The sequence below is a fragment of the Spermophilus citellus genome (genome assembly GCF_964194105.1).
Source record: "Spermophilus citellus genome assembly, chromosome: 7".
Taxonomy (NCBI): Eukaryota; Metazoa; Chordata; class Mammalia; order Rodentia; family Sciuridae; genus Spermophilus; species Spermophilus citellus.
Window position 1 is genome coordinate 12,959,284 of NC_138188.1, and position 23,754 is coordinate 12,983,037.

Sequence of the window (23,754 nt, forward strand, 5' to 3'; positions counted from 1 at the left end):
ACGCTTCAATATAGAAGAACGACATTTGGGGAACCAAGTCGCTTTAGTGTACTGATCATTACCTGAAAGTATCATCCAGTTTGGGTGAAAAAATATTTGCTGAGATTTCTGGAGATTCGTAATTTTAGGAAGCTTGGCAACCCCTTTCCATGAAAGTGTTTCTCGCCAGTCACTGCTTAGGGCTACATCAAGAGGAAACAAAACATAGAGATAGAACGTGAAACTGCTTTATTGTGTCAAGTTTCAAGAAGCTAGCACAAACCGTGTTGGATTTAGAGTTCCAAATACATCTATCAATATAGGAGAAAACAGAGTGAAACCTAAAAATTCAAACTGTTACTGGAAACGAACGCTTCAACATAGAAGAACGAAATTTGGGGAACCAAGTCGAGTTAGTGTAGTGATCATTACCTGAAAGTATCATCCAGTTTGGGTGAAAAAATATTTGCTGAGATTTCTGGAGATTCGTAATTTTGGGAAGCCTGGCAACCCCTTTCCATGAAAGTGTTTCTCTCCAGTCACTGCTTAGGGCTACATCAAGAGGAAACAAAACATAGAGATAGAACGTGAAACTACTTTATTGTGTCAAGTTTCAAGAAGCTAGCACAAACCGTGTTGGATTTAGAGTTCCAAATACATCTATCAATATAGGAGAAAACAGAGTGAAACCTAAAAATTCAAACTGTTACTGGAAACGAACGCTTCAACATAGAAGAACGACATTTGGGGAACCAAGTCGCCTTAGTGTACTGATCATTACCTGAAAGTATCATCCAGTTTGGGTGAAAAAATATTTGCTGAGATTTCTGGAGATTCGTAATTTTGGGAAGCCTGGCAACCCCTTTCCATGAAAGTGTTTCTCGCCAGTCACTGCTTAGGGCTACATCAAGAGGAAACAAAACATAGAGATAGAACGTGAAACTGCTTTATTGTGTCAAGTTTCAAGAAGCTAGCACAAACCGTGTTGGATTTAGAGTTCCAAATACATCTATCAATATAGGAGAAAACAGAGTGAAACCTAAAAATTCAAACTGTTACTGGAAACGAACGCTTCAACATAGAAGAACGAAATTTGGGGAACCAAGTCGCGTTAGTGTAGTGATCATTACCTGAAAGTATCATCCAGTTTGGGTGAAAAAATATTTGCTGAGATTTCTGGAGATTCGTAATTTTGGGAAGCCTGGCAACCCCTTTCCATGAAAGTGTATCTCGCCAGTCACGGCTTAGGGCTACATCAAGAGGAAACAAAACATAGAGATAGAACGTGAAACTACTTTATTGTGTCAAGTTTCAAGAAGCTAGCACAAACCGTGTTGGATTTAGAGTTCCAAATACATCTATCAATATAGGAGAAAACAGAGTGAAACCTAAAAATTCAAACTGTTACTGGAAACGAACGCTTCAACATAGAAGAACGACATTTGGGGAACCAAGTCGCCTTAGTGTACTGATCATTACCTGAAAGTATCATCCAGTTTGGGTGAAAAAATATTTGCTGAGATTTCTGGAGATTCGTAATTTTGGGAAGCCACCCCTTTCCATGAAAGTGTTTCTCGCCAGTCACTGCTTAGGGCTACATCAAGAGGAAACATAACATAGAGATAGAACGTGAAACTACTTTATTGTGTCAAGTTTCAAGAAGCTAGCACAAACCGTGTTGGATTTAGAGTTCCAAATACATCTATCAATATAGGAGAAAACAGAGTGAAACCTAAAAATTCAAACTGTTACTGGAAACGAACGCTTCAACATAGAAGAACGACATTTGGGGAACGAAGTCACCTTAGTGTACTGATCATTACCTGAAAGTATCATCCAGTTTGGGTGAAAAAATATTTGCTGAGATTTCTGGAGATTCGTAATTTTGGGAAGCCTGGCAACCCTTTCCATGAAAGTGTTTCTCGCCAGTCACTGCTTAGGGCTACATCAAGAGGAAACAAAACATAGAGATAGAACGTGAAACTGCTTTATTGTGTCAAGTTTCAAGAAGCTAGCACAAACCGTGTTGGATTTAGAGTTCCAAATACATCTATCAATATATGAAAAAACAGAGTGAAACCTAAAAATTCAAACTGTTACTGGAAACGAACGCTTCAACATAGAAGAACGAAATTTGGGGAACCAAGTCGCGTTAGTGTAGTGATCATTACCTGAAAGTATCATCCAGTTTGGGTGAAAAAATATTTGCTGAGATTTCTGGAGATTCGTAATTTTGGGAAGCCTGGAAACCCCTTTCCATGAAAGTGTTTCTCGCCAGTCACTGTTAGGGCTACATCAAGAGGAAACAAAACATAGAGATAGAACGTGAAACTACTTTATTGTGTCAAGTTTCAAGAAGCTAGCACAAACCGTGTTGGATTTAGAGTTCCAAATACATCTATCAATATAGGAGAAAACAGAGTGAAACCTAAAAATTCAAACTGTTACTGGAAACGAACGCTTCAACATAGAAGAACGACATTTGGGGAACCAAGTCGCCTTAGTGTACTGATCATTACCTGAAAGTATCATCCTGTTTGGGTGAAAAAATATTTGCTGAGATTTCTGGAGATTCGTATATTTGGGAAGCCTGGCAACCCCTTTCCATGAAAGTGTTTCTCGCCAGTCACTGTTAGGGCTACATCAAGAGGAAACAAAACATAGAGATAGAACGTGAAACTACTTTATTGTGTCAAGTTTCAAGAAGCTAGCACAAACCGTGTTGGATTTAGAGTTCCAAATATATCTATCAATATAGGAGAAAACAGAGTGAAACCTAAAAATTCAAACTGTTACTGGAAACGAACGCTTCAACATAGAAGAACGAAATTTGGGGAACCAAGTCGCCTAAGTGTACTGATCATTTCCTGAAAGTATCATCCTGTTTGGGTGAAAAAATATTTCCTGAGATTTCTGGAGATTCGTATATTTGGGAAGCCTGGCAACCCCTTTCCATGAAAGTGTTTCTCGCCAGTCACTGTTAGGGCTACATCAAGAGGAAACAAAACATAGAGATAGAACGTGAAACTGCTTTATTGTGTCAAGTTTCAAGAAGCTAGCACAAACCGTGTTTGATTTAGAGTTCCAAATACATCTATCAATATAGGAGAAAACAGAGTGAAACCTAAAAATTCAAACTGTTACTGGAAACGAACGCTTCAACATAGAAGAACGACATTTGGGGAACCAAGTCGCCTTAGTGTACTGATCATTACCTGAAAGTATCATCCAGTTTGGGTGAAAAAATATTTGCTGAGATTTCTGGAGATTCGTAATTTTGGGAAGCCTGGCAACCCCTTTCCATGAAAGTGTTTCTCGCCAGTCACTGCTTAGGGCTACATCAAGAGGAAACAAAACATAGAGATAGAACGTGAAACTGCTTTATTGTGTCAAGTTTCAAGAAGCTAGCACAAACCGTGTTGGATTTAGAGTTCCAAATACATCTATCAATATAGGAGAAAACAGAGTGAAACCTAAAAATTCAAACTGTTACTGGAAACGAACGCTTCAACATAGAAGAACGAAATTTGGGGAACCAAGTCGCGTTAGTGTAGTGATCATTACCTGAAAGTATCATCCAGTTTGGGTGAAAAAATATTTGCTGAGATTTCTGGAGATTCGTAATTTTGGGAAGCCTGGCAACCCCTTTCCATGAAAGTGTTTCTCGCCAGTCACTGCTTAGGGCTACATCAAGAGGAAACAAAACATAGAGATAGAACGTGAAACTACTTTATTGTGTCAAGTTTCAAGAAGCTAGCACAAACCGTGTTGGATTTAGAGTTCCAAATACATCTATCAATATAGGAGAAAACAGAGTGAAACCTAAAAATTCAAACTGTTACTGGAAACGAACGCTTCAACATAGAAGAACGAAATTTGGGGAACCAAGTCGAGTTAGTGTAGTGATCATTACCTGAAAGTATCATCCAGTTTGGGTGAAAAAATATTTGCTGAGATTTCTGGAGATTCGTAATTTTGGGAAGCCTGGCAACCCCTTTCCATGAAAGTGTTTCTCGCCAGTCACTGCTTAGGGCTACATCAAGAGGAAACAAAACATAGAGATAGAACGTGAAACTACTTTATTGTGTCAAGTTTCAAGAAGCTAGCACAAACCGTGTTGGATTTAGAGTTCCAAATACATCTATCAATATAGGAGAAAACAGAGTGAAACCTAAAAATTCAAACTGTTACTGGAAACGAACGCTTCAACATAGAAGAACGACATTTGGGGAACCAAGTTGCCTTAGTGTACTGATCATTACCTGAAAGTATCATCCAGTTTGGGTGAAAAAATATTTGCTGAGATTTCTGGAGATTCGTAATTTTGGGAAGCCTGGCAACCCCTTTCCATGAAAGTGTTTCTCGCCAGTCACTGCTTAGGGCTACATCAAGAGGAAACAAAACATAGAGATAGAACGTGAAACTGCTTTATTGTTTCAAGTTTCAAGAAGCTAGCACAAACCGTGTTGGATTTAGAGTTCCAAATACATCTATCAATATAGGAGAAAACAGAGTGAAACCTAAAAATTCAAACTGTTACTGGAAACGAACGCTTCAACATAGAAGAACGAAATTTGGGGAACCATGTCGCGTTAGTGTAGTGATCATTACCTGAAAGTATCATCCAGTTTGGGTGAAAAAATATTTGCTGAGATTTCTGGAGATTCGTAATTTTGGGAAGCCTGGCAACCCCTTTCCATGAAAGTGTATCTCGCCAGTCACAGTTAGGGCTACATCAAGAGGAAACAAAACATAGAGATAGAACGTGAAACTACTTTATTGTGTCAAGTTTCAAGAAGCTAGCACAAACCGTGTTGGATTTAGAGTTCCAAATACATCTATCAATATAGGAGAAAACAGAGTGAAACCTAAAAATTCAAACTGTTACTGGAAACGAACGCTTCAACATAGAAGAACGAAATTTGGGGAACCAAGTCGCCTTAGTGTACTGATCATTACCTGAAAGTATCATCCTGTTTGGGTGAAAAAATATTTGCTGAGATTTCTGGAGATTCGTATATTTGGGAAGCCTGGCAACCCCTTTCCATGAAAGTGTTTCTCGCCAGTCACTGTTAGGGCTACATCAAGAGGAAACAAAACATAGAGATAGAACGTGAAACTACTTTATTGTGTCAAGTTTCAAGAAGCTAGCACAAACCGTGTTGGATTTAGAGTTCCAAATACATCTATCAATATAGGAGAAAACAGAGTGAAACCTAAAAATTCAAACTGTTACTGGAAACGAACGCTTCAACATAGAAGAACGAAATTTGGGGAACCAAGTCGCCTTAGTGTACTGATCATTACCTGAAAGTATCATCCAGTTTGGGTGAAAAAATATTTGCTGAGATTTCTGGAGATTTGTAATTTTAGGAAGCTTGGCAACCCCTTTCCATGAAAGTGTTTCTCCTCAGTCACTGCTTGGGGCTACATCAAGAGGAAACAAAACATAGAGATAGAACGTGAAATTACTTTATTGTGTCAAGTTTCAAGAAGCTAGCACAAACCGTGTTGGATTTAGAGTTCCAAATACATCTATCAATATAGGAGAAAACAGAGTGAAACCTAAAAATTCAAACTGTTACTGGAAACGAACGCTTCAACATAGAAGAACGACATTTGGGGAACCAAGTCGCCTTAGTGTACTGATCATTACCTGAAAGTATCATCCAGTTTGGGTGAAAAAATATTTGCTGAGATTTCTGGAGATTCGTAATTTTGGGAAGCCTGGCAACCCCTTTCCATGAAAGTGTTTCTCGCCAGTCACTGCTTAGGGCTACATCAAGAGGAAACAAAACATAGAGATAGAACGTGAAACTGCTTTATTGTGTCAAGTTTCAAGAAGCTAGCACAAACCGTGTTGGATTTAGAGTTCCAAATACATCTATCAATATAGGAGAAAACAGAGTGAAACCTAAAAATTCAAACTGTTACTGGAAACGAACGCTTCAACATAGAAGAACGAAATTTGGGGAACCAAGTCGCGTTAGTGTAGTGATCATTACCTGAAAGTATCATCCAGTTTGGGTGAAAAAATATTTGCTGAGATTTCTGGAGATTCGTAATTTTGGGAAGCCTGGCAACCCCTTTCCATGAAAGTGTTTCTCGCCAGTCACTGCTTAGGGCTACATCAAGAGGAAACAAAACATAGAGATAGAACGTGAAACTGCTTTATTGTGTCAAGTTTCAAGAAGCTAGCACAAACCGTGTTGGATTTAGAGTTCCAAATACATCTATCAATATAGGAGAAAACAGAGTGAAACCTAAAAATTCAAACTGTTACTGGAAACGAACGCTTCAACATAGAAGAACGAAATTTGGGGAACCAAGTCGCGTTAGTGTAGTGATCATTACCTGAAAGTATCATCCAGTTTGGGTGAAAAAATATTTGCTGAGATTTCTGGAGATTCGTAATTTTGGGAAGCCTGGCAACCCCTTTCCATGAAAGTGTATCTCGCCAGTCACTGCTTAGGGCTACATCAAGAGGAAACAAAACATAGAGATAGAACGTGAAACTACTTTATTGTGTCAAGTTTCAAGAAGCTAGCACAAACCGTGTTGGATTTAGAGTTCCAAATACATCTATCAATATAGGAGAAAACAGAGTGAAACCTAAAAATTCAAACTGTTACTGGAAACGAACGCTTCAACATAGAAGAACGAAATTTGGGGAACCAAGTCGCCTTAGTGTACTGATCATTACCTGAAAGTATCATCCAGTTTGGGTGAAAAAATATTTGCTGAGATTTCTGGAGATTCGTATATTTGGGTAGCCTGGCAACCCCTTTCCATGAAAGTGTTTCTCGCCAGTCACTGTTAGGGCTACATCAAGAGGAAACAAAACATAGAGATAGAACGTGAAACTACTTTATTGTGTCAAGTTTCAAGAAGCTAGCACAAACCGTGTTGGATTTAGAGTTCCAAATACATCTATCAATATAGGAGAAAACAGAGTGAAACCTAAAAATTCAAACTGTTACTGGAAACGAACGCTTCAACATAGAAGAACGAAATTTGGGGAACCAAGTCGCCTTAGTGTACTGATCATTACCTGAAAGTATCATCCAGTTTGGGTGAAAAAATATTTGCTGAGATTTCTGGAGATTTGTAATTTTAGGAAGCTTGGCAACCCCTTTCCATGAAAGTGTTTCTCCTCAGTCACTGCTTGGGGCTACATCAAGAGGAAACAAAACATAGAGATAGAACGTGAAACTGCTTTATTGTGTCAAGTTTCAAGAAGCTAGCACAAACCGTGTTGGATTTAGAGTTCCAAATACATCTATCAATATAGGAGAAAACAGAGTGAAACCTAAAAATTCAAACTGTTACTGGAAACGAACGCTTCAACATAGGAGAACGAAATTTGGGGAACCAAGTCGCGTTAGTGTAGTGATCATTACCTGAAAGTATCATCCAGTTTGGGTGAAAAAATATTTGCTGAGATTTCTGGAGATTCGTAATTTTGGGAAGCCTGGCAACCCCTTTCCATGAAAGTGTTTCTCGCCAGTCACTGCTTAGGGCTACATCAAGAGGAAACAAAACATAGAGATAGAACGTGAAACTACTTTATTGTGTCAAGTTTCAAGAAGCTAGCACAAACCGTGTTGGATTTAGAGTTCCAAATACATCTATCAATATAGGAGAAAACAGAGTGAAACCTAAAAATTCAAACTGTTACTGGAAACGAACGCTTCAACATAGAAGAACGACATTTGGGGAACCAAGTCGCCTTAGTGTACTGATCATTACCTGAAAGTATCATCCAGATTGGGTGAAAAAATATTTGCTGAGATTTCTGGAGATTCGTAATTTTGGAAAGCCACCCCTTTCCATGAAAGTGTTTATCGCCAGTCACTGCTTAGGGCTTCATCAAGAGGAAACAAAACATAGAGATAGAACGTGAAACTACTTTATTGTGTCAAGTTTCAAGAAGCTAGCACAAACCGTGTTGGATTTAGAGTTCCAAATACATCTATCAATATAGGAGAAAACAGAGTGAAACCTAAAAATTCAAACTGTTACTGGAAACGAACGCTTCAACATAGAAGAACGAAATTTGGGGAACCAAATCACCTTAGTGTACTGATCATTACCTGAAAGTATCATCCTGTTTGGGTGAAAAAATATTTGCTGAGATTTCTGGAGATTCGTATATTTGGGAAGCCTGGCAACCCCTTTCCATGAAAGTGTTTCTCGCCAGTCACTGTTAGGGCTACATCAAGAGGAAACAAAACATAGAGATAGAACGTGAAACTACTTTATTGTGTCAAGTTTCAAGAAGCTAGCACAAACCGTGTTGGATTTGGAGTTCCAAATACATCTATCAATATAGGAGAAAACAGAGTGAAACCTAAAAATTCAAACTGTTACTGGAAACGAACGCTTCAACATAGAAGAACGAAATTTGGGGAACCAAGTCGCCTTAGTGTACTGATCATTACCTGAAAGTATCATCCAGTTTGGGTGAAAAAATATTTGCTGAGATTTCTGGAGATTTGTAATTTTAGGAAGCTTGGCAACCCCTTTCCATGAAAGTGTTTCTCCTCAGTCACTGCTTGGGGCTACATCAAGAGGAAACAAAACATAGAGATAGAACGTGAAATTACTTTATTGTGTCAAGTTTCAAGAAGCTAGCACAAACCGTGTTGGATTTAGAGTTCCAAATACATCTATCAATTTAGGAGAAAACAGAGTGAAACCTAAAAATTCAAACTGTTACTGGAAACGAACGCTTCAACATAGAAGAACGACATTTGGGGAACCAAGTCGCCTTAGTGTACTGATCATTACCTGAAAGTATCATCCTGTTTGGGTGAAAAAATATTTGCTGAGATTTCTGGAGATTCGTATATTTGGGAAGCCTGGCAACCCCTTTCCTTGAAAGTGTTTCTCGCCAGTCACTGTTAGGGCTACATCAAGAGGAAACAAAACATAGAGATAGAACGTGAAACTACTTTATTGTGTCAAGTTTCAAGAAGCTAGCACAAACCGTGTTGGATTTAGAGTTCCAAATACATCTATCAATATAGGAGAAAACAGAGTGAAACCAAAAAATTCAAACTGTTACTGGAAACGAACGCTTCAACATAGAAGAACGAAATTTGGGGACCCAAGTCGCCTTAGTGTACTGATCATTACCTGAAAGTATCATCCAGTTTGGGTGAAAAAATATTTGCTGAGATTTCTGGAGATTTGTAATTTTAGGAAGCTTGGCAACCCCTTTCCATGAAAGTGTTTCTCCTCAGTCACTGCTTGGGGCTACATCAAGAGGAAACAAAACATAGAGATAGAACGTGAAATTACTTTATTGTGTCAAGTTTCAAGAAGCTAGCACAAACCGTGTTGGATTTGGAGTTCCAAATACATCTATCAATATAGGAGAAAACAGAGTGAAACCTAAAAATTCAAACTGTTACTGGAAACGAACGCTTCAACATAGAAGAACGACATTTGGGGAACCAAGTCGCCTTAGTGTACTGATCATTACCTGAAAGTATCATCCAGATTGGGTGAAAAAATATTTGCTGAGATTTCTGGAGATTCGTAATTTTGGAAAGCCACCCCTTTCCATGAAAGTGTTTATCGCCAGTCACTGCTTAGGGCTACATCAAGAGGAAACAAAACATAGAGATAGAACGTGAAACTACTTTATTGTGTCAAGTTTCAAGAAGCTAGCACAAACCGTGTTGGATTTAGAGTTCCAAATACATCTATCAATATAGGAGAAAACAGAGTGAAACCTAAAAATTCAAACTGTTACTGGAAACGAACGCTTCAACATAGAAGAACGACATTTGGGGAACCAAGTCGCCTTAGTGTACTGATCATTACCTGAAAGTATCATCCTGTTTGGGTGAAAAAATATTTCCTGAGATTTCTGGAGATTCGTATATTTGGGAAGCCTGGCAACCCCTTTCCATGAAAGTGTTTCTCGCCAGTCACAGTTAGGGCTACATCAAGAGGAAACAAAACATAGAGATAGAACGTGAAACTACTTTATTGTTTCAAGTTTCAAGAAGCTAGCACAAACCGTGTTGGATTTAGAGTTCCAAATACATCTATCAATATAGGAGAAAACAGAGTGAAACCTAAAAATTCAAACTGTTACTGGAAACGAACGCTTCAACATAGAAGAACGAAATTTGGGGAACCAAGTCGCCTTAGTGTACTGATCATTACCTGAAAGTATCATCCTGTTTGGGTGAAAAAATATTTCCTGAGATTTCTGGAGATTCGTATATTTGGGAAGCCTGGCAACCCCTTTCCATGAAAGTGTTTCTCGCCAGTCACTGTTAGGGCTACATCAAGAGGAAACAAAACATAGAGATAGAACGTGAAACTGCTTTATTGTGTCAAGTTTCAAGAAGCTAGCACAAACCGTGTTGGATTTAGAGTTCCAAATACATCTATCAATATAGGAGAAAACAGAGTGAAACCTAAAAATCCAAACTGTTACTGGAAACGAACGCTTCAACATAGAAGAACGACATTTGGGGAACCAAGTCGCCTTAGTGTACTGATCATTACCTGAAAGTATCATCCAGTTTGGGTGAAAAAATATTTGCTGAGATTTCTGGAGATTCGTAATTTTGGAAAGCCACCCCTTTCCATGAAAGTGTTTATCGCCAGTCACTGCTTAGGGCTACATCAAGAGGAAACAAAACATAGAGATAGAACGTGAAACTACTTTATTGTGTCAAGTTTCAAGAAGCTAGCACAAACCGTGTTGGATTTAGAGTTCCAAATACATCTATCAATATAGGAGAAAACAGAGTGAAACCTAAAAATTCAAACTGTTACTGGAAACGAACGCTTCAACATAGAAGAACGAAATTTGGGGAACCTAGTCGCCTTAGTGTACTGATCATTACCTGAAAGTATCATCCTGTTTGGGTGAAAAAATATTTGCTGAGATTTCTGGAGATTCGTATATTTGGGAAGCCTGGCAACCCCTTTCCATGAAAGTGTTTCTCGCCAGTCACTGTTAGGGCTACATCAAGAGGAAACAAAACATAGAGATAGAACGTGAAACTACTTTATTATGTCAAGTTTCAAGAAGCTAGCACAAACCGTGTTGGATTTGGAGTTCCAAATACATCTATCAATATAGGAGAAAACAGAGTGAAACCTAAAAATTCAAACTGTTACTGGAAACGAACGCTTCAACATAGAAGAACGACATTTGGGGAACCAAGTCGCCTTAGTGTACTGATCATTACCTGAAAGTATCATCCAGTTTGGGTGAAAAAATATTTGCTGAGATTTCTGAAGATTCGTAATTTTGGGAAGCCTGGCAACCCCTTTCCATGAAAGTGTTTCTCGCCAGTCACTGCTTAGGGCTACATCAAGAGGAAACAAAACATAGAGATAGAACGTGAAACTGCTTTATTGTGTCAAGTTTCAAGAAGCTAGCACAAACCGTGTTGGATTTAGAGTTCCAAATACATCTATCAATATAGGAGAAAACAGAGTGAAACCTAAAAATTCAAACTGTTACTGGAAACGAACGCTTCAACATAGAAGAACGACATTTGGGGAACCAAGTCGCCTTAGTGTACTGATCATTACCTGAAAGTATCATCCAGTTTGGGTGAAAAAATATTTGCTGAGATTTCTGGAGATTCGTAATTTTGGGAAGCCTGGCAACCCCTTTCCATGAAAGTGTATCTCGCCAGTCACTGCTTAGGGCTACATCAAGAGGAAACAAAACATAGAGATAGAACGTGAAACTGCTTTATTGTGTCAAGTTTCAAGAAGCTAGCACAAACCGTGTTGGATTTAGAGTTCCAAATACATCTATCAATATAGGAGAAAACAGAGTGAAACCTAAAAATTCAAACTGTTACTGGAAACGAACGCTTCAACATAGAAGAACGAAATTTGGGGAACCAAGTCGCCTTAGTGTACTGATCATTACCTGAAAGTATCATCCTGTTTGGGTGAAAAAATATTTGCTGAGATTTCTGGAGATTCGTATATTTGGGAAGCCTGGCAACCCCTTTCCATGAAAGTGTTTCTCGCCAGTCACTGCTTGGGGCTACATCAAGAGGAAACAAAACATAGAGATAGAACGTGAAACTGCTTTATTGTGTCAAGTTTCAAGAAGCTAGCACAAACCGTGTTGGATTTAGAGTTCCAAATACATCTATCAATATAGGAGAAAACAGAGTGAAACCTAAAAATTCAAACTGTTACTGGAAACGAACGCTTCAACATAGAAGAACGAAATTTGGGGAACCAAGTCGCGTTAGTGTAGTGATCATTACCTGAAAGTATCATCCAGTTTGGGTGAAAAAATATTTGCTGAGATTTCTGGAGATTCGTAATTTTGGGAAGCCTGGCAACCCCTTTCCATGAAAGTGTTTCTCGCCAGTCACTGCTTAGGGCTACATCAAGAGGAAACAAAACATAGAGATAGAACGTGAAACTACTTTATTGTGTCAAGTTTCAAGAAGCTAGCACAAACCGTGTTGGATTTAGAGTTCCAAATACATCTATCAATATAGGAGAAAACAGAGTGAAACCTAAAAATTCAAACTGTTACTGGAAACGAACGCTTCAACATAGAAGAACGACATTTGGGGAACCAAGTCGCCTTAGTGTACTGATCATTACCTGAAAGTATCATCCTGTTTGGGTGAAAAAATATTTCCTGAGATTTCTGGAGATTCGCATATTTGGGAAGCCTGACAACCCCTTTCCATGAAAGTGTTTCTCGCCAGTCACTGTTAGGGCTACATCAAGAGGAAACAAAACATAGCGATAGAACGTGAAACTACTTTATTGTGTCAAGTTTCAAGAAGCTAGCACAAACCGTGTTGGATTCAGAGTTCCAAATACCTCTATCAATATAGGAGAAAACAGAGTGAAACCTAAAAATTCAAACTGTTACTGGAAACGAACGCTTCAACATAGAAGAACGAAATTTGGGGAACCAAGTCGCCTTAGTGTACTGATCATTACCTGAAAGTATCATCCAGTTTGGGTGAAAAAATATTTGCTGCGATTTCTGGAGATTCGTAATTTTGGGAAGCCACCCCTTTCCATGAAAGTGTTTCTCGCCAGTCAATGCTTAGGGCTACATCATGAGGAAACAAATCATAGAGATAGAACGTGAAACTACTTTATTGTGTCAAGTTTCATAAGCTAGCACAAACCGTGTTGGATTTAGAGTTCCAAATACATCTATCAATATAGGAGAAAACAGAGTGAAACCTAAAAATTCAAACTGTTACTGGAAACGAACGCTTCAACATAGAAGAACGAAATTTGGGGAACCAAGTCGCCTTAGTGTACTGATCATTACCTGAAAGTATCATCCTGTTTGGGTGAAAAAATATTTGCTGAGATTTCTGGAGATTCGTAATTTTGGGAAGCCTGGCAACCCCTTTCCATGAAAGTGTTTCTCACCAGTCACTGCTTAGGGCTACATCAAGAGGAAACAAAACATAGAGATAGAACGTGAAACTACTTTATTGTGTCAAGTTTCAAGAAGCTAGCACAAACCGTGTTGGATTTAGAGTTCCAAATACATCTATCAATATAGGAGAAAACAGAGTGAAACCTAAAAATTCAAACTGTTACTGGAAATGAACGCTTCAACATAGAAAAACGAAATTTGGGGAACCAAGTCGCCATAGTGTACTGATCATTAACTGAAAGTATCATCCTGTTTGGGTGAAAAAATATTTGCTGAGATTTCTGGAGATTCGTATATTTGGGAAGCCTGGCAACCCCTTTCCATGAAAGTGTTTCTCGCCAGTCACTGTTAGGGCTACATCAAGAGGAAACAAAACATAGCGATAGAACGTGAAACTACTTTATTGTGTCAAGTTTCAAGAAGCTAGCACAAACCGTGTTGGATTCAGAGTTCCAAATACCTCTATCAATATAGGAGAAAACAGAGTGAAACCTAAAAATTCAAACTGTTACTGGAAACGAACGCTTCAACATAGAAGAACGAAATTTGGGGAACCAAGTCGCCTTAGTGTACTGATCATTACCTGAAAGTATCATCCAGTTTGTGTGAAAAAATATTTGCTGCGATTTCTGGAGATTCGTAATTTTGGGAAGCCACCCCTTTCCATGAAAGTGTTTCTCGCCAGTCAATGCTTAGGGCTACATCATGAGGAAACTAAACATAGAGATAGAACGTGAAACTACTTTATTGTGTCAAGTTTCAAGAAGCTAGCACAAACCGTGTTGGATTCAGAGTTCCAAATACATCTATCAATATAGGAGAAAACAGAGTGAAACCTAAAAATTCAAACTGTTACTGGAAACGAACGCTTCAACATAGAAAAACGAAATTTGGGGAACCAAGTCGCCATAGTGTACTGATCATTACCTGAAAGTATCATCCTGTTTGGGTGAAAAAATATTTCCTGAGATTTCTGGAGATTCGTATATTTGGGAAGCCTGGCAACCCCTTTCCATGAAAGTGTTTCTCGCCAGTCACTGTTAGGGCTACATCAAGAGGAAACAAAACATAGAGATAGAACGTGAAACTACTTTATTGTGTCAAGTTTCAAGAAGCTAGCACAAACCGTGTTGGATTTAGAGTTCCAAATACATCTATCAATATAGGAGAAAACAGAGTGAAACCTAAAAATTCAAACTGTTACTGGAAACGAACGCTTCAATATAGAAGAACGAAATTTGGGGAACCAAGTCGCCTTAGTGTACTGATCATTACCTGAAAGTATCATCCAGTTTGGGTGAAAAAATATTTGCTGAGATTTCTGGAGATTCGTAATTTTGGGAAGCCACCCCTTTCCATGAAATTGTTTCTCGCCAGTCAATGCTTAGGGCTACATCAAGAGGAAACAAAACACAGAGATAGAACGTGAAACTACTTTATTGTGTCAAGTTTCAAGAAGCTAGCACAAACCGTGTTGGATTTAGAGTTCCAAATACATCTATCAATATAGGAGAAAACAGAGTGAAACCTAAAAATTCAAACTGTTACTGGAAACGAACGCTTCAACATAGAAGAACGAAATTTGGGGTACCAAGTCGCCTTAGTGTACTGATCATTACCTGAAAGTATCATCCAGTTTGGGTGAAAAAATATTTGCTGAGATTTCTGGAGATTCGTAATTTTGGGAAGCCTGGCAACCCCTTTCCATGAAAGTGTTTCTCGTCAGTCACTGCTTAGGGCTACATCAAGAGGAAACAAAACATAGAGATAGAACGTGAAACTACTTTATTGTGTCAAGTTTCAAGAAGCTAGCACAAACCGTGTTGTATTCAGAGTTCCAAATACATCTATCAATATAGGAGAAAACAGAGTGAAACCTAAAAATTCAAACTGTTACTGGAAACGAACGCTTCAACATAGAAGAACGAAATTTGGGGAACCAAGTCGCGTTAGTGTAGTGATCATTACCTGAAAGTATCATCCAGTTTGGGTGAAAAAATATTTGCTGAGATTTCTGGAGATTCGTAATTTTGGGAAGCCACCCCTTTCCATGAAAGTGTTTCTCGCCAGTCAATGCTTAGGGCTACATCAAGAGGAAACAAAACATAGAGATAGAACGTGAAACTACTTTATTGTGTCAAGTTTCAAGAAGCTAGCACAAACCGTGTTGGATTTAGAGTTCCAAATACATCTATCAATATAGGAGAAAACAGAGTGAAACCTAAAAATTCAAACTGTTACTGGAAGCGAACGCTTCAACATAGAAGAACGAAATTTGGGGAACCAAGTCGCCTTAGTGTACTGATCATTACCTGAAAGTATCATCCAGTTTGGGTGAAAAAATATTTGCTGAGATTTCTGGAGATTTGTAATTTTAGGAAGCTTGGCAACCCCTTTCCATGAAAGTGTTTCTCCTCAGTCACTGCTTGGGGCTACATCAAGAGGAAACAAAACATAGAGATAGAACGTGAAACTACTTTATTGTGTCAAGTTTCAAGAAGCCAGCACAAACCGTGTTGGATTTAGAGTTCCAAATACATCTATCAATATAGGAGAAAACAGAGTGAAACCTAAAAATTCAAACTGTTAGTGGAAACGAACGCTTCAACATAGAAGAACGAAATTTGGGGTACCAAGTCGCCTTAGTGTACTGATCATTACCTGAAAGTATCATCCTGTTTGGGTGAAAAAATATTTCCTGAGATTTCTGGAGATTCTCATATTTGGGAAGCCTGGCAACCCCTTTCCATGAAAGTGTTTCTCGCCAGTCACTGTTAGGGCTACATCAAGAGGAAACAAAACATAGCGATAGAACGTGAAACTACTTTATTGTGTCAAGTTTCAAGAAGCTAGCACAAACCGTGTTGGATTCAGAGTTCCAAATACCTCTATCAATATAGGAGAAAACAGAGTGAAACCTAAAAATTCAAACTGTTACTGGAAACGAACGCTTCAACATAGAAGAACGAAATTTGGGGAACCAAGTCGCCTTAGTGTACTGATCATTACCTGAAAGTATCATCCAGTTTGGGTGAAAAAATATTTGCTGCGATTTCTGGAGATTCGTAATTTTGGGAAGCCACCCCTTTCCATGAAAGTGTTTCTCGCCAGTCAATGCTTAGGGCTACATCATGAGGAAACAAAACATAGAGATAGAACGTGAAACTACTTTATTGTGTCAAGTTTCAAGAAGCTAGCACAAACCGTGTTGGATTTAGAGTTCCAAATACATCTATCAATATAGGAGAAAACAGAGTGAAACCTAAAAATTCAAACTGTTACTGGAAACGAACGCTTCAACATAGAAGAACGACATTTGGGGAACCAAGTCGCCTTAGTGTACTGATCATTACCTGAAAGTATCATCCAGTTTGGGTGAAAAAATATTTGCTGAGATTTCTGGAGATTTGTAATTTTAGGAAGCTTGGCAACCCCTTTCCATGAAAGTGTTTCTCCTCAGTCACTGCTTGGGGCTACATCAAGAGGAAACAAAACATAGAGATAGAACGTGAAACTACTTTATTGTGTCAAGTTTCAAGAAGCCAGCACAAACCGTGTTGGATTTAGAGTTCCAAATACATCTATCAATATAGGAGAAAACAGAGTGAAACCTAAAAATTCAAACTGTTAGTGGAAACGAACGCTTCAACATAGAAGAACGAAATTTGGGGTACCAAGTCGCCTTAGTGTACTGATCATTACCTGAAAGTATCATCCTGTTTGGGTGAAAAAATATTTCCTGAGATTTCTGGAGATTCTCATATTTGGGAAGCCTGGCAACCCCTTTCCATGAAAGTGTTTCTCGCCAGTCACTGTTAGGGCTACATCAAGAGGAAACAAAACATAGCGATAGAACGTGAAACTACTTTATTGTGTCAAGTTTCAAGAAGCTAGCACAAACCGTGTTGGATTCAGAGTTCCAAATACCTCTATCAATATAGGAGAAAACAGAGTGAAACCTAAAAATTCAAACTGTTACTGGAAACGAACGCTTCAACATAGAAGAACGAAATTTGGGGAACCAAGTCGCCTTAGTGTACTGATCATTACCTGAAAGTATCATCCAGTTTGGGTGAAAAAATATTTGCTGCGATTTCTGGAGATTCGTAATTTTGGGAAGCCACCCCTTTCCATGAAAGTGTTTCTCGCCAGTCAATGCTTAGGGCTACATCATGAGGAAACAAAACATAGAGATAGAACGTGAAACTACTTTATTGTGTCAAGTTTCAAGAAGCTAGCACAAACCGTGTTGGATTTAGAGTTCCAAATACATCTATCAATATAGGAGAAAACAGAGTGAAACCTAAAAATTCAAACTGTTACTGGAAACGAACGCTTCAACATAGAAGAACGACATTTGGGGAACCAAGTCGCCTTAGTGTACTGATCATTACCTGAAAGTATCATCCTGTTTGGGTGAAAAAATATTTGCTGAGATTTCTGGAGATTCGTAATTTTGGGAAGCCTGGCAACCCCTTTCCATGAAAGTGTTTCTCGCCAGTCACTGCTTAGGGCTACATCAAGAGGAAACAATACATAGAGATAGAACGTGAAACTACTTTATTGTGTCAAGTTTCAAGAAGCTAGCACAAACCGTGTTGGATTTAGAGTTCCAAATACATCTATCAATATAGGAGAAAACAGAGTGAAACCTAAAAATTCAAACTGTTACTGGAAACGAACGCTTCAACATAGAAAAACGAAATTTGGGGAACCAAGTCGCCATAGTGTACTGATCATTACCTGAAAGTATCATCCTGTTTGGGTGAAAAAATATTTTTTTTTGCTGAGATTTCTGGAGATTCGTATATTTGGGAAGCCTGGCAACCCCTTTATATGAAAGTGTTTCTCGCCGGTCACTGTTAGGGCTACATCAAGAGGAAACAAAACATAGAGATAGAACGTGAAACTACTTTATTGTGTCAAGTTTCAAGAAGCTAGCACAAACCGTGTTGGATTTAGAGTTCCAAATACATCTATCAATATAGGAGAAAACAGAGTGAAACCTAAAAATTCAAACTGTTACTGGAAACGAACGCTTCAACATAGAAGAACGAAATTTGGGGTACCAAGTCGCCTTAGTGTACTGATCATTACCTGAAAGTATCATCCTGTTTGGGTGAAAAAATATTTCCTGAGATTTCTGGAGATTCTCATATTTGGGAAGCCTGGCAACCCCTTTCCATGAAAGTGTTTCTCGCCAGTCACTGTTAGGGCTACATCAAGAGGAAACAAAACATAGAGATAGAACGTGAAACTACTTTATTGTGTCAAGTTTCAGGAAGCTAGCACAAACCGTGTTGGATTCAGAGTTCCAAATACCTCTATCAATATAGGAGAAAACAGAGTGAAACCTAAAAATTCAAACTGTTACTGGAAACGAACGCTTCAACATAGAAGAACGAAATTTGGGGAACCAAGTCGCGTTAGTGTAGTGATCATTACCTGAAAGTATCATCCAGTTTGGGTGAAAAAATATTTGCTGAGATTTCTGGAGATTCGTAATTTTGGGAAGCCACCCCTTTCCATGAAAGTGTTTCTCGCCAGTCAATGCTTAGGGCTACATCATGAGGAAACAAAACATAGAGATAGAACGTGAAACTACTTTATTGTGTCAAGTTTCAAGAAGCTAGCACAAACCGTGTTGGATTTAGAGTTCCAAATACATCTATCAATATAGGAGAAAACAGAGTGAAACCTAAAAATTCAAACTGTTACTGGAAACGAACGCTTCAACATAGAAGAACGACATTTGGGGAACCAAGTCGCCTTAGTGTACTGATCATTACCTGAAAGTATCATCCTGTTTGGGTGAAAAAATATTTGCTGAGATTTCTGGAGATTCGTAATTTTGGGAAGCCTGGCAACCCCTTTCCATGAAAGTGTTTCTCGCCAGTCACTGCTTAGGGCTACATCAAGAGGAAACAAAACATAGAGATAGAACGTGAAACTACTTTATTGTGTCAAGTTTCAAGAAGCTAGCACAAACCGTGTTGGATTTAGAGTTCCAAATACATCTATCAATATAGGAGAAAACAGAGTGAAACCTAAAAATTCAAACTGTTACTGGAAACGAACGCTTCAACATAGAAAAACGAAATTTGGGGAACCAAGTCGCCATAGTGTACTGATCATTACCTGAAAGTATCATCCTGTTTGGGTGAAAAAATATTTTTTTTTTGCTGAGATTTCTGGAGATTCGTATATTTGGGAAGCCTGGCAACCCCTTTATATGAAAGTGTTTCTCGCCGGTCACTGTTAGGGCTACATCAAGAGGAAACAAAACATAGAGATAGAACGTGAAACTACTTTATTGTGTCAAGTTTCAAGAAGCTAGCACAAACCGTGTTGGATTTAGAGTTCCAAATACATCTATCAATATAGGAGAAAACAGAGTGAAACCTAAAAATTCAAACTGTTACTGGAAACGAACGCTTCAACATAGAAGAACGAAATTTGGGGTACCAAGTCGCCTTAGTGTACTGATCATTACCTGAAAGTATCATCCTGTTTGGGTGAAAAAATATTTCCTGAGATTTCTGGAGATTCTCATATTTGGGAAGCCTGGCAACCCCTTTCCATGAAAGTGTTTCTCGCCAGTCACTGTTAGGGCTACATCAAGAGGAAACAAAACATGGAGATAGAACGTGAAACTACTTTATTGTGTCAAGTTTCAGGAAGCTAGCACAAACCGTGTTGGATTCAGAGTTCCAAATACCTCTATCAATATAGGAGAAAACAGAGTGAAACCTAAAAATTCAAACTGTTACTGGAAACGAACGCTTCAACATAGAAGAACGAAATTTGGGGAACCAAGTCGCGTTAGTGTAGTGATCATTACCTGAAAGTATCATCCAGTTTGGGTGAAAAAATATTTGCTGAGATTTCTGGAGATTCGTAATTTTGGGAAGCCACCCCTTTCCATGAAAGTGTTTCTCGCCAGTCAATGCTTAGGGCTACATCATGAGGAAACAAAACATAGAGATAGAACGTGAAACTACTTTATTGTGTCAAGTTTCAAGAAGCTAGCACAAACCGTGTTGGATTTAGAGTTCCAAATACATCTATCAATATAGGAGAAAACAGAGTGAAACCTAAAAATTCAAACTGTTACTGGAAACGAACGCTTCAACATAGAAGAACGACATTTGGGGAACCAAGTCGCCTTAGTGTACTGATCATTACCTGAAAGTATCATCCTGTTTGGGTGAAAAAATATTTGCTGAGATTTCTGGAGATTCGTAATTTTGGGAAGCCTGGCAACCCCTTTCCATGAAAGTGTTTCTCGCCAGTCACTGCTTAGGGCTACATCAAGAGGAAACAAAACATAGAGATAGAACGTGAAACTACTTTATTGTGTCAAGTTTCAAGAAGCTAGCACAAACCGTGTTGGATTTAGAGTTCCAAATACATCTATCAATATAGGAGAAAACAGAGTGAAACCTAAAAATTCAAACTGTTACTGGAAACGAACGCTTCAACATAGAAAAACGAAATTTGGGGAACCAAGTCGCCATAGTGTACTGATCATTACCTGAAAGTATCATCCTGTTTGGGTGAAAAAATATTTTTTTTTTGCTGAGATTTCTGGAGATTCGTATATTTGGGAAGCCTGGCAACCCCTTTATATGAAAGTGTTTCTCGCCGGTCACTGTTAGGGCTACATCAAGAGGAAACAAAACATAGAGATAGAACGTGAAACTACTTTATTGTGTCAAGTTTCAAGAAGCTAGCACAAACCGTGTTGGATTTAGAGTTCCAAATACATCTATCAATATAGGAGAAAACAGAGTGAAACCTAAAAATTCAAACTGTTACTGGAAACGAACGCTTCAACATAGAAGAACGAAATTTGGGGTACCAAGTCGCCTTAGTGTACTGATCATTACCTGAAAGTATCATCCTGTTTGGGTGAAAAAATATTTCCTGAGATTTCTGGAGATTCTCATATTTGGGAAGCCTGGCAACCCCTTTCCATGAAAGTGTTTCTCGCCAGTCACTGTTAGGGCTACATCAAGAGGAAACAAAACATGGAGATAGAACGTGAAACTACTTTATTGTGTCAAGTTTCAGGAAGCTAGCACAAACCGTGTTGGATTCAGAGTTCCAAATACCTCTATCAATATAGGAGAAAACAGAGTGAAACCTAAAAATTCAAACTGTTACTGGAAACGAACGCTTCAACATAGAAGAACGAAATTTGGGGAACCAAGTCGCGTTAGTGTAGTGATCATTACCTGAAAGTATCATCCAGTTTGGGTGAAAAAATATTTGCTGAGATTTCTGGAGATTCGTAATTTTGGGAAGCCACCCCTTTCCATGAAAGTGTTTCTCGCCAGTCAATGCTTAGGGCTACATCAAGAGGAAACAAAACATAGAGATAGAACGTGAAACTACTTTATTGTGTCAAGTTTCAAGAAGCTAGCACAAACCGTGTTGGATTTAGAGTTCCAAATACATCTATCAATATAGGAGAAAACAGAGTGAAACCTAAAAATTCAAACTGTTACTGGAAACGAACGCTTCAACATAGAAGAACGACATTTGGGGAACCAAGTCGCCTTAGTGTACTGATCATTACCTGAAAGTATCATCCTGTTTGGGTGAAAAAATATTTGCTGAGATTTCTGGAGATTCGTAATTTTGGGAAGCCTGGCAACCCCTTTCCATGAAAGTGTTTCTCGCCAGTCACTGCTTAGGGCTACATCAAGAGGAAACAAAACATAGAGATAGAACGTGAAACTACTTTATTGTGTCAAGTTTCAAGAAGCTAGCACAAACCGTGTTGGATTTAGAGTTCCAAATACATCTATCAATATAGGAGAAAACAGAGTGAAACCTAAAAATTCAAACTGTTACTGGAAACGAACGCTTCAACATAGAAAAACGAAATTTGGGGAACCAAGTCGCCATAGTGTACTGATCATTACCTGAAAGTATCATCCTGTTTGGGTGAAAAAATATTTTTTTTTTGCTGAGATTTCTGGAGATTCGTATATTTGGGAAGCCTGGCAACCCCTTTATATGAAAGTGTTTCTCGCCGGTCACTGTTAGGGCTACATCAAGAGGAAACAAAACATAGAGATAGAACGTGAAACTACTTTATTGTGTCAAGTTTCAAGAAGCTAGCACAAACCGTGTTGGATTTAGAGTTCCAAATACATCTATCAATATAGGAGAAAACAGAGTGAAACCTAAAAATTCAAACTGTTACTGGAAACGAACGCTTCAACATAGAAGAACGAAATTTGGGGTACCAAGTCGCCTTAGTGTACTGATCATTACCTGAAAGTATCATCCTGTTTGGGTGAAAAAATATTTCCTGAGATTTCTGGAGATTCTCATATTTGGGAAGCCTGGCAACCCCTTTCCATGAAAGTGTTTCTCGCCAGTCACTGTTAGGGCTACATCAAGAGGAAACAAAACATGGAGATAGAACGTGAAACTACTTTATTGTGTCAAGTTTCAGGAAGCTAGCACAAACCGTGTTGGATTCAGAGTTCCAAATACCTCTATCAATATAGGAGAAAACAGAGTGAAACCTAAAAATTCAAACTGTTACTGGAAACGAACGCTTCAACATAGAAGAACGAAATTTGGGGAACCAAGTCGCGTTAGTGTAGTGATCATTACCTGAAAGTATCATCCAGTTTGGGTGAAAAAATATTTGCTGAGATTTCTGGAGATTCGTAATTTTGGGAAGCCACCCCTTTCCATGAAAGTGTTTCTCGCCAGTCAATGCTTAGGGCTACATCATGAGGAAACAAAACATAGAGATAGAACGTGAAACTACTTTATTGTGTCAAGTTTCAAGAAGCTAGCACAAACCGTGTTGGATTTAGAGTTCCAAATACATCTATCAATATAGGAGAAAACAGAGTGAAACCTAAAAATTCAAACTGTTACTGGAAACGAACGCTTCAACATAGAAGAACGACATTTGGGGAACCAAGTCGCCTTAGTGTACTGATCATTACCTGAAAGTATCATCCTGTTTGGGTGAAAAAATATTTGCTGAGATTTCTGGAGATTCGTAATTTTGGGAAGCCTGGCAACCCCTTTCCATGAAAGTGTTTCTCGCCAGTCACTGCTTAGGGCTACATCAAGAGGAAACAAAACATAGAGATAGAACGTGAAACTACTTTATTGTGTCAAGTTTCAAGAAGCTAGCACAAACCGTGTTGGATTTAGAGTTCCAAATACATCTATCAATATAGGAGAAAACAGAGTGAAACCTAAAAATTCAAACTGTTACTGGAAACGAACGCTTCAACATAGAAAAACGAAATTTGGGGAACCAAGTCGCCATAGTGTACTGATCATTACCTGAAAGTATCATCCTGTTTGGGTGAAAA